Source organism: Zeugodacus cucurbitae, chromosome X (genome assembly GCF_028554725.1).
Source record: "Zeugodacus cucurbitae isolate PBARC_wt_2022May chromosome X, idZeuCucr1.2, whole genome shotgun sequence".
NCBI lineage: Eukaryota > Metazoa > Arthropoda > Insecta > Diptera > Tephritidae > Zeugodacus > Zeugodacus cucurbitae.
In genome coordinates this window covers 1077083-1088135 of record NC_071672.1, presented here as the reverse complement: position 1 = coordinate 1088135, position 11053 = coordinate 1077083, and the positions used below count along the sequence as shown (strand labels likewise).

The 11053-nt window shown below is 42.1% G+C and overlaps 1 pseudogene; it reads left to right on the top strand.

Moving 5' to 3' along the window:
- Positions 1 to 2185: 2185 nt before the first annotated feature.
- On the top strand, positions 2186 to 10026 carry LOC128923377 (large subunit ribosomal RNA; annotated as a pseudogene).
- The last annotated feature ends 1027 nt before the right edge of the window (positions 10027 to 11053 follow it).

Sequence of the window (11053 nt, the reverse complement as noted above, 5' to 3'; positions counted from 1 at the left end):
ATTCCTGACCTGTATTGCAAAAATTAATTAGCGAATGAAAATGAGATATAAATCATATTTAGCACATTCGCGTAAATTGCGGGAATTCCCGTCAGTCAAGTTTCCTTCAATAAAACAATTGCGGGAATTCCCGCGCTATTTGAATAGGGCTTTTCTACCGTCAAAAATGGTTCACTTCTTATCACTGCACATTTTTAGTGTTGGTAAAGTCGTGAACTACCATCCCTGACAGGCCAACCGCAATTCAAACAAATTTAATTTGGGGAATCCCCATTCAAAGTTAACGTGCCAGTAATTTGTGGTTTGTTGAGGGGAAGTTTCAATAAAACAAAATGCGGGAAATCCCGACAAAAGTGCATAGGAAATTCATGTGGTAATGGCGGGAATTCCCTAATTTGTTCAGACTATTTAAAAAAATTAACCTGTAGAAAAAAAGCGGGAATTCCCGCTCTTCAATTTTGTATGGCAAAATTAAGTGATTATCTGGCAGCCACCCGCTAAATTCAAATGAACGCGAACGTGTTAAACAAAATAAAATGTATATGTACCAGTTGTTGGATTTATCATTGGTATGTTGATGTGATAGCCATCGTCCCCTCTCCAAAACAAAATGGGGTATTGCAATGCATCATAACAGCTCTATGGTATATTTGACCTTGAATCTGTAACGGTCGAGAAATATATGTAGATGATAACGGATCATAATTTCTAAAAACATCGAACACAGGGACGGCACATAAATTAAAAATGATATTGCTAATTCCACATGAAGAAATCACCTTAAACGTCGGCATAAATCCATCTTTTATAATATTTGTAGCTCCAAAAGATGTCATTTGAAGGCATGAATTGTATTTTTGAATATTTAAGAGGAAATGCTTTGATGTTGGCGAATTACCAAAAACCAATGAATGCAAAAGTTCTGGCGGAAGTTCTAGCACCGGTAATTTGACTTTCCCACCAGCACAACACAGGCGTTTCGTTTATGAATTTAAATGCTTTGAAATTTATACATTCTATATTCATCTGGCCAATGTAGGCATACATGCTGTAATCAATGGTGGCATCGTAATTGAAAGCCGCGTGTTCCATTTGACGTATATCATAAACGGACGTACGCCCACGACGGTTTCTTGGTGCTTCACTATTATCCAAGTAAGTTCTCCGTCTGTGTCGTTGTGTTTCCATTTAATTTCGTCGAACACGATCTTCTTCACTTTATGATCTTCGATTTAACGCTGTAGCATTTGATTGACGTGATCGTCTGCCAATCGTCTTGAACGTGGCATTCTTTCAGTACAGTGTATAACTAATTGAATGTAAAAGCAATACATTGAAAATTATTTCTAGAAAAAATTATACATTTAATTCAAACTTCAATGTGTGTGCGTGGAAATATGAATTCACATACACTCACACTGGACATAACCTCAATTGTGCAAATAAAAAAAACACTCACCGGAAAATGAGATCAAATTAAAATTGTGAAAATTAAGTAACGCTGGCAATTGAACTATATATATAAAAATGAAGCAATTAAAATACAATTAAAAAAGAAACACATGGTTAACACTCACCAAAAGTATGTTTGTTCAAAATGAGAGCAAGATATAAAAGAACTCAAAGCACATAAGAAAACTGTCAACTGAATTCCAATGACAGCAAATTAATATTCTGTTCGCAATGAGAGCACGATGGAAAATTGATAAATCGTATTGAAAATACTTGATTTTGGTACAGTGTATTTACTCACAAAAAATGTCAAACTCAGGAACGGCTGCACCGATTCCAAACAAACTTCACACAAACCACCTCCTTATATGTAGGAACGAACTCTAAAATTTTTGCGGCGGTTCTTGAGTTATAAGATTACCAAGGAAATGTAACTTCTTTGTATATATATAGATAACAATCTTAGTATTCCCAAAAAGAATAAAATTTCAATATTATTTCAAATAATATATACATTTAGAGGAACGTCTAGCATAAAATATTATTTTATTCTAGGATTGCCTTAAATGTAAAAAAGCAAGAAAATAATATTGTTGTTATAATGAAGTAGTACCCGGGATGAAAAGATTGAATATTTATTATTAAGAAAATTATTGGTGTTAAGAAATAATTATGTATGTTTCTTTAAAATAGCAAAAAGATAAAATATAAAATAAATATAAATATTTTTATACAACATCAACTCATATGGGACTACCCCCTGAATTTAAGCATATTAATGAGGGGAGGAAAAGAAACTAACAAGGATTTTCTTAGTAGCGGCGAGCGAAAAGAAAATAGTTCAGCACTAAGTCACTTTGTCTATATGGCAAATGTGAGATGCAGTGTATGGAATATCTTAATATCTAGTATGAGAAATTAACGATTTAAGTCCTTCTTAAATGAGGCCATTTACCCATAGAGGGTGCCAGGCCCGTATAACGTTAATGATTATTAGAAAGATATTTCCAAAGAGTCGTATTGCTTGATAGTGCAGCACTAAGTGGGTGGTAAACTCCATCTAAAACTAAATATAACCATGAGACCGATAGTAAACAAGTACCGTGAGGGAAAGTTGAAAAGAACTCTGAATAGAGAGTTAAATAGTACGTGAAACTGCTTAGAGGTTAAGCCCGATGAGCCTGAATATCCATTATGAAAAATTCATCATTATAACTGTGATATTTATAATATTATAGTAATAGTGTGCATTTTTTTCATATAAGGACATTGTAATCTATTAACATTATAAAATATTTATCAAAAGATCATTGGTGTTAAGTTTATTCAAATTAATTTGCTTTTAGCTTATTAACATAGAATAAATACTGATGATTTGATAAAGTGTTGATAGATTTTACATATATAATGCTTAAATTCTTCTGAATTTTACAATAATATTATTATCATTGATTTTAATATTAATTGTATGCATTTATATGATTAACAATGCGAAAGATTCAGGATACCTTCGGGACCCGTCTTGCAACACGGACCAAGGAGTCTAACATATGTGCAAGTCATTGGGTTATATTAAACCTAATGATGAAATTAACTTAACTTTTATATAATGGGATTAATTTTTAGTGAAATATTTTACTATTAATTCAATCCCGGGGCGTTCCATATAGTTATGTATAATGATAATTTATTATTATTTATACATCTAACTGGAGCGTACCTTGAGCATATATGCTGTGACCCGAAAGATGGTGAACTATACTTGATCAGGTTGAAGTCAGGGGAAACCCTGATGGAAGACCGAAACAGTTCTGACGTGCAAATCGATTGTCAGAATTGAGTATAGGGGCGAAAGACCAATCGAACCATCTAGTAGCTGGTTCCCTCCGAAGTTTCCCTCAGGATAGCTGGTGCATTTAAATATTATGTAAAATAATCTTATCTGGTAAAGCGAATGATTAGAGGCCTTAGGGTCGAAACGACCTTAACCTATTCTCAAACTTTAAATGGGTAAGAACCTCACCTTTCTTGATATGAAGGTTGAGGTTATGATATAATGTGCCCAGTGGGCCACTTTTGGTAAGCAGAACTGGCGCTGTGGGATGAACCAAACGTAATGTTACGGTGCCCAAATTAACAACTCATGCAGATACCATGAAAGGCGTTGGTTGCTTAAAACAGCAGGACGGTGGACATGGAAGTCGTAATCCGCTAAGGAGTGTGTAACAACTCACCTGCCGAAGCAACTAGCCCTTAAAATGGATGGCGCTTAAGTTGTATACCTATACATTACCGCTAAAGTACATGATTTATAATACAATTTCGGTTGGATTATAAATTTTGAAACTTTAGTGAGTAGGAGGGTGCAATGGTGTGCTTAGAAGTGTGTGGCGTAAGCCTGCATGGAGCCGCCATTGGTACAGATCTTGGTGGTAGTAGCAAATAATCGAATGAGGCCTTGGAGGACTGAAGTGGAGAAGGGTTTCGTGTGAACAGTGGTTGATCACGAGTTAGTCGGTCCTAAGTTCAAGGCGAAAGCCGAAAATTTTAAAAGTTTTAATGAATTGTTGAGAATATATTATGTTTTCTTCATAGTAATTAAACACTTGAATAATTTTGAACGAAAGGGAATACAGTTCCAATTCCGTAACCTGTTGAGTATCCGTTTGTTATTAAAAATGGGCCTTGTGCTCATCCTGGCAACAGGAACGACCATAAAGAAGCCGTCGAGAGGTATCGGAAGAGTTTTCTTTTCTGTTTTATAGTCGTACTACCATGGAAGTCTTTCGAAGAGAGATATGGTAGATGGACTAGAAGAGCATGACATTTACTGTTGTGTCGATATTTTCTCCTCGGACCTTGAAAATTTATGGTGGGGTTACGCAAACTTCTCAACAGGCCGTACCAACATCCGCAGCTGGTCTCCAAGGTGAAGAGTCTCTAGTCGATAGAATAATGTAGGTAAGGGAAGTCGGCAAATTAGATCCGTAACTTCGGGATAAGGATTGGCTCTGAAGATTGAGATAGTCGGGCTTGATTGGGAAGCAATACCATGGTTTATGTACTCGTTCTGGGTAAATAGAGAATTTCGGTTCTTGTTCCCCGGATAGTAGTTACGTAGCCAATTGTGGAACTTTCTTGCTAAAATTTTATAATAATTATATCGCAAGATATATATTCTTATTTAATTATAACGATTATCAATTAACAATCAATTCAGAACTGGCACGGTCTTGGGGAATCCGACTGTCTAATTAAAACAAAGCATTGTGATGGCCCTAACGGGTGTTGACACAATGTGATTTCTGCCCAGTGCTCCGAATGTCAAAGTGAAGAAATTCAAGTAAGCGCGGGTAAACGGCAGGAGTAACTATGACTCTCTTAAGGTAGACAAATGCCTCGTCATCTAATTAGTGACGCGCATGAATGGATTAACGAGATTCCTACTGTCCCTATCTACTCCTTTTGGAGGCGGGAAGGTGCTACATAAAGTGGTTCTCCTTCAGGGTTCGACCGGATAGCCCAGTTGCTGGCTGCTTCCGGTGTATGGGTTTTGACCATAGAGTGGCTGAGTGTAGGGCCAAATCAGATGTTTGTAGGCGGTGCGGCCAAGAAGGACATAGAGCTGCCGTTTGTGGCAATGTCCCCCATTGTCGCAACTGTGCATTTAAGGGTAGGCCAGCTGGGCATCTTATGATGTCAGCTGTTTGCCCGATTTACTGTGGCGTTGTTGAGCGTGCCCTCTCCAGACACTGATGGGGGGGATTTTTCAGCTTAATTGTCAGGGGTCGTATGCCGTTATGTGTGAGTTGGGGGGTTGTATGATTGAGGGGGGGTGTGGCATTGCCTTACTTCGGGAGCCTTACGCCACCAATGGTGTGGTTCGGGGTCTTCCTGTAGGTTTTAGGGTCTTTACGGACCTTATGGTTAATGCTGCAATAGTTGTGAATGATTCCGGCTATGATTGTGTAGTCTTGGATTCGTCACAACAGGGGGTGTGTGTGTCTATAGAGGGGGAGTTCGGTAGAATGATTGTCGCTAGTTTGTATTACAAATTTAGCGAGCCCCTAGAGCCCTACCTGGGCTATATGGATAAATTACTACTTCTGGCGAGTGGTAGCCCATTAGTCCTACGGTTGGATGCGAATGCCTCGTCCTCGATGTGGTTTAGTAAGGTATCCAGACATTCGTCTGGATATCAAAGCCACGTTCGAGGCGCGGTAATGAATGAATGGGTGTTGGCTAAGGGCCTTCACATTCTGAATGAGCAGAGTGATATGTATACGTTTGAAGGGCCTAGGGGTGTGAGTGATATTGACGTGACGCTTATGAATGAGGCAGCAAGTAGAGTGTTTGATTTTATGTGGGAGGTTAGAGGAGGGTGGGGTCTGAGTGATCATAATTTGATCCAAATTGTGGTTGCTCCTCGTTCCCCTCCTTTGGTGTGTGTGAGTCCATTGCGGCGATGGCGTACCTCTGGTATTGACTGGAACCGATATGGACAGAGTGTAAGGGAAGCGGTGTTAGAAATACCGCTTAGAGTGTTTGATGATCTGGAGGTGGATGAGCAAATTGCTCGGCTGTGTGAGTTGGTGTGGGGTGTGAATGACAGATTGCTCAGGAAGTGTGGAAGTTTTAGGGTTAGAAAAATTAAGTGGTGGACGCATGAGTTAACCTTGAAGAGGAGGACTGTCCGGCGGTTGAGACGAAATTTTCAACGTGCTCGGCGGTTCAATTCTTATAGGCTATCCCAGATTAGGTATGATTTTAGTTGTGCGATGAATGAATACAAAGATATGATTGTGAAAATTAAAGAAGAAGAGTGGAGGAGTTTTGTGAATGACAATAGGGATGACCCCTGGGGTCAGGTCTATAATATCTGCAGGGGTCGTAAGAGGGAGGATATCACCTCTCTTCGTGTTGGTGACACTGTGTTATTAACGTGGAGAGAGTGTGCTGGGGTTCTGTTAGGAGCGTTCTTTCCCAGGGCTGAGGTTCAGGCACCCCATGCACTTGAGGTACCTGTTCCTCCATTAGATGATGGGGAGCTGGGATATGCCTTTGGCCTGGTCAGGTCTAAACGGTCTCCAGGTTTTGATGGTCTGAACGGAGAGATGTGCAAATGCTTGTGGAAGTTCATTCCGGAATACTTGGAGGTCATTTATGATAAGTGCATTTGTGAGGGATATTTTCCACGTGAGTGGAAAAGTGCCAGGGTTGTACCTCTCCTGAAGTCTCCTGATAAGATCAGGAGTGAACCTCGTTCTTATCGGGGCATCAGTCTCCTTCCAGTGCTTGGAAAAGTGCTGGAAAGAGTTATGGTGGAACGGCTTCAGGAGCTAACGCGGGACTTGAGGTCGAATAGGCAGTATGGGTTCAGGAAAGGACGCAGTGTAGAAGATGCCTGGATGTATGTTCAGAATGCTGTGAGGGAGAATACCAACAAATATGTCCTTAGCATATTTGTTGACTTCAAGGGGGCGTTTGATTACCTAATCTGGGATCGAGTGATTCAACGGCTAGAGGAACTTAACTGTTCGGAAATTAGTCTCTGGCGGAGCTTCTTTTCGGACAGGAAAGCCTCTATCGTTGGTATGAATGGGAGTGTGGAGATTGGAGTGGTTCGTGGCTGCCCGCAGGGATCCATCTGTGGTCCATATATTTGGAACCTCATGATGGACTCATTGCTTGGACAGCTCGAACCACTCTGCAGGTGTTGTGCGTATGCGGATGACCTACTTCTTTTGGTCGAAGGCTGTTCGAGGTCTGAGATTAAAAGGGTAGGAGGGCAATTGTTGGAGATTGCTCATAATTGGGGTGTGGGTGTGGGGGTTGACATATCGATGGATAAAACGGTGACAATGCTCTTAAAGGATAGACTGTCACCGGGGCGTCCACCGGTTGTCCGTGTGAATGGGGTCAGCATCAGGTATGTGACGCAAGTCAAATATCTGGGGTTGACCATGAGTGAAAGAATGTGTTTTACTCCACACTTAGTGAATGTGAAGCGGCGGCTGCAGGCGATTTTTGGTAGTGTCAGGCGCGTTTTACGGAGTGATTGGGGTCTCGGGCGTCGTGCTGTTCGCCCCATATATCGAGGTTTGTTTGTGGCCTGTGCCACTTATGGATCTCCTATATGGTGGAAGGTGGCTACGATGGTTTCGGGTCGTCGAAAACTTCTTTCTATACAGCGTTGCATGATGCTTGCCTGTTTGCCTGTATGTCGCACCGTTTCAACGGATGCGTTGCAGGTTTTATTGGGTGTGCCCCCTCTTGACCTGATTGTTTTACAGCGTGCTGTTTCTTTCAGGTTGAGGAGGGGTTTGAGTGTGTTATTGCTGCGGAATGAATGGATTTCTGACGATGATGTGGAGAGGTTGGGATATCTAGGAAGCAAGAGGCTTCTAGATGACAGGGTTAGGAGTAGGTATCAAGACCGTTGGGATAATAGTCCTTACGGTCGTGTGACTTATGAGTACATTCGGGATGTTGGGTTTGTTGGGGAAAACCCAGATTTCAGATTCTGTCTGAGTCTGGGTTTCCTATTTACGGGGCATGGGCCTTTGAATGCTTTTTCGCATCAGAGGCACCTCTCTGATGGAATGGAATGTATGTGTGGGGCGCGTGTTGAGGATTGGGTGCATGTTATTGCTGAATGCCCGATGTACTCGGACATTAGGGACCTTGGGGGTATGGGGATTAGTTGGACTGATGGACGGTTAGATGTTAGTGGTGTGATCTCCACTAGTTGGGATGCCGAACGATTAGAATTATTTGGTGTGTTTGCGCGTGAGGTGTTTAAGCGGCGAAGACAATTAGCTGGAAACTAAGTATAGTTTCTTTGTGTGAATGGTGTGTGTATTGTGTGTGTATTGGATGAGAGAATGGGGTCCAACCCCTGGTCACCAGTACAGAGCAGTATGGAAGCTCAACTGGTAGTAGTTTTTTGGCTACGAGGTCTGACCGGAGACTTAATTCTGGTACCACGGGGAGTAGGAGCCTTTGGAGTTCGCTCCAACCTACTCGTGCGGACTGGCCCCTCGGGGAGTATCGTGGTGGTTGTGGCTTAATACCCGAATGCGGGGAGAGTGATATTTGTCACTCAATGTGGAGTTGCATTGCAACCGGGTGCCGGACCCAAAGTACGGCAGAGGTTTTAGATAGGCCTCGAACCCCACCAAGGTGGTTAGTGTGTCCATTCCACACGCCAATAGGTACTGAATAATGCATTGCATTTTTCGGGGCGCTGATCATCGCATTGATTTGATCCGCTGTGCTTTTGAGCACCGTGAGGTTAGGCCGTCATCGGCAGGAACTCACGTTAATATTGGCTTTAGATGTCCCTATCTACTGTCTAGCGAAACCACAGCCAAGGGAACGGGCTTGGAATAATTAACGGGGAAAGAGACCCTGTTGAGCTTGACTCTAGTCTGGCAGTGTAAGGAGACATAAGAGGTGTAGCATAAGTGGGAGATATATAATTTCGGTTATGTATCAACAATGAAATACCACTACTCTTATTGTTTCCTTACTTACTTGATTAAGTGGAACGTGTATCATTGCTTAGCCATTATATGGGTATATTTATATATCTTATGGTATTGGGGTTTGATGCAAGCTTCTTGATCAAAGTACCACGAGTTTGTTATATAATTGTAAACATATTTTAATGAAATGATAGCATTTCGGTGTTATTGTTATAATTAAAATTTGGTATAACTCCAACACTCAGGTATGATCCAATTCAAGGACATTGCCAGGTGGGGAGTTTGACTGGGGCGGTACATCTCTCAAATAATAACGGAGGTGTCCCAAGGCCAGCTCAGTGCGGACAGAAACCACACATAGAGCAAAAGGGCAAATGCTGACTTGATCTCGGTGTTCAGTACACAGCAAAAGACAGAGACAGCAAAAGCTCGGCCTATCGATCCTTTTGGTTTAAAGAGTTTTTAACAAGAGGTGTCAGAAAAGTTACCACAGGGATAACTGGCTTGTGGCGGCCAAACGTTCACAGCGACGTCGCTTTTTGATCCTTCGATGTCGGCTCTTCCTATCATTGTGAAGCAAAATTCACCAAGCGTTGGATTGTTCATCCATTCAAGGGAACGTGAGCTGGGTTTAGACCGTCGTGAGACAGGTTAGTTTTACCCTACTAATGACAATTGTTATTGCGACAGCATTCCTGCGTAGTACGAGAGGAACCGCAGGTACGGACCAATGGTACAATACTTGTTCGAGCGAACAGTGGTCCAAGGTCGTATCCGTGCTGGACTGCAATGATAAATATGGGGCAATTGCATTGTATGGCTTCTCTAAACCATTTAAAGTTTATAAATTTTATTTATAAACGACAATGGATATATGTGATGCCAATGTTATTTGTAACATAGCAAATGCGGGAGGATTAAATATCACCTGTATGACGCGCTAGTTACTTATTAAAACATTATTTAATACAATGTCAATGCCTAGAATCAATTGTAAACGACTTTGGTAACTGGCAAGGTGTTGTAAGTGGTAGAGCAGCTGCCATACTGCGATCCACTGAAGCTTATCCTTTGCTTGATGATTCGATCAAACTGTTTATAAATTATTTATATGTATATGGGGTGATGGGGTCATATGTAGAAGTTCACGCAAGTGAGGAAAGTTTCTGATTGCCATTCACTTGGGAGTGGCCAGGAACGATTCTTTTGCATATGACTCAAGCAGCTCACGACTTCCGGTTTTAGACCAAGTATCCCCTGGGTAGCTAACAGACATCCGTTTGGAGGTGAGCTAAAGTGAGAAGGCGAAGCCCGCTTGTGCGGTTGTGCGTAGGGCTTGGGACCCACCACATAAAAAAATCTCCCCAATGAAAACAAACACCGAGCCTCGGATGAGAAACCCCCCTTTTGATGACGACCCCTGCAAACGTACTAAGGATCATGATTTGAGGGCATGCACCTGGAATGTCCGGACTCTTAATTGGGAAGGTGCCTCTGCCCAGCTGGTTGATGTCCTCGTAAGAGTAAAGGCTGACATCACCGCAATCCAAGAAATGCGATGGACGGGACAAGGACGGAAGAAGGTGGGTCCTTGTGACATCTACTACAGCGGCCATATAAAGGAGCGCAAATTCGGTGTTGGATTTGTGGTGGGAGAGAGACTACGTCGCCGAGTCCTGGCATTCACCCCGGTGTATGAACGTCTAGCCACAATCCGCATAAAAGCGAGGTTCTTCAACATATCGCTGATTTGCGCCCACGCCCCAACGGAAGAGAAGGACGATGTGACCAAAGATGCTTTCTATGAGCGCCTAGAACGCACCTATGAGCGCTGCCCCCGCCACGATGTCAAAATCGTGCTTGGCGATTTTAACGCCAGGGTGGGTAAAGAAGGTGTCTTTGGCACAACAGTCGGAAAATTCAGCCTCCATGACGAAACATCGCCAAACGGCCTGAGGCTGATCGACTTCGCTGGGGCCCGAAATATGGTTGTCTGTAGTACCAGATTCCAGCATAAAAAAATTCATCAAGCAACGTGGCTGTCCCCTGATCGAAACACGCGCAACCAAATCGATCACGTTGTGATAGACGGAAGACATGTCTCCAGTGTTTTA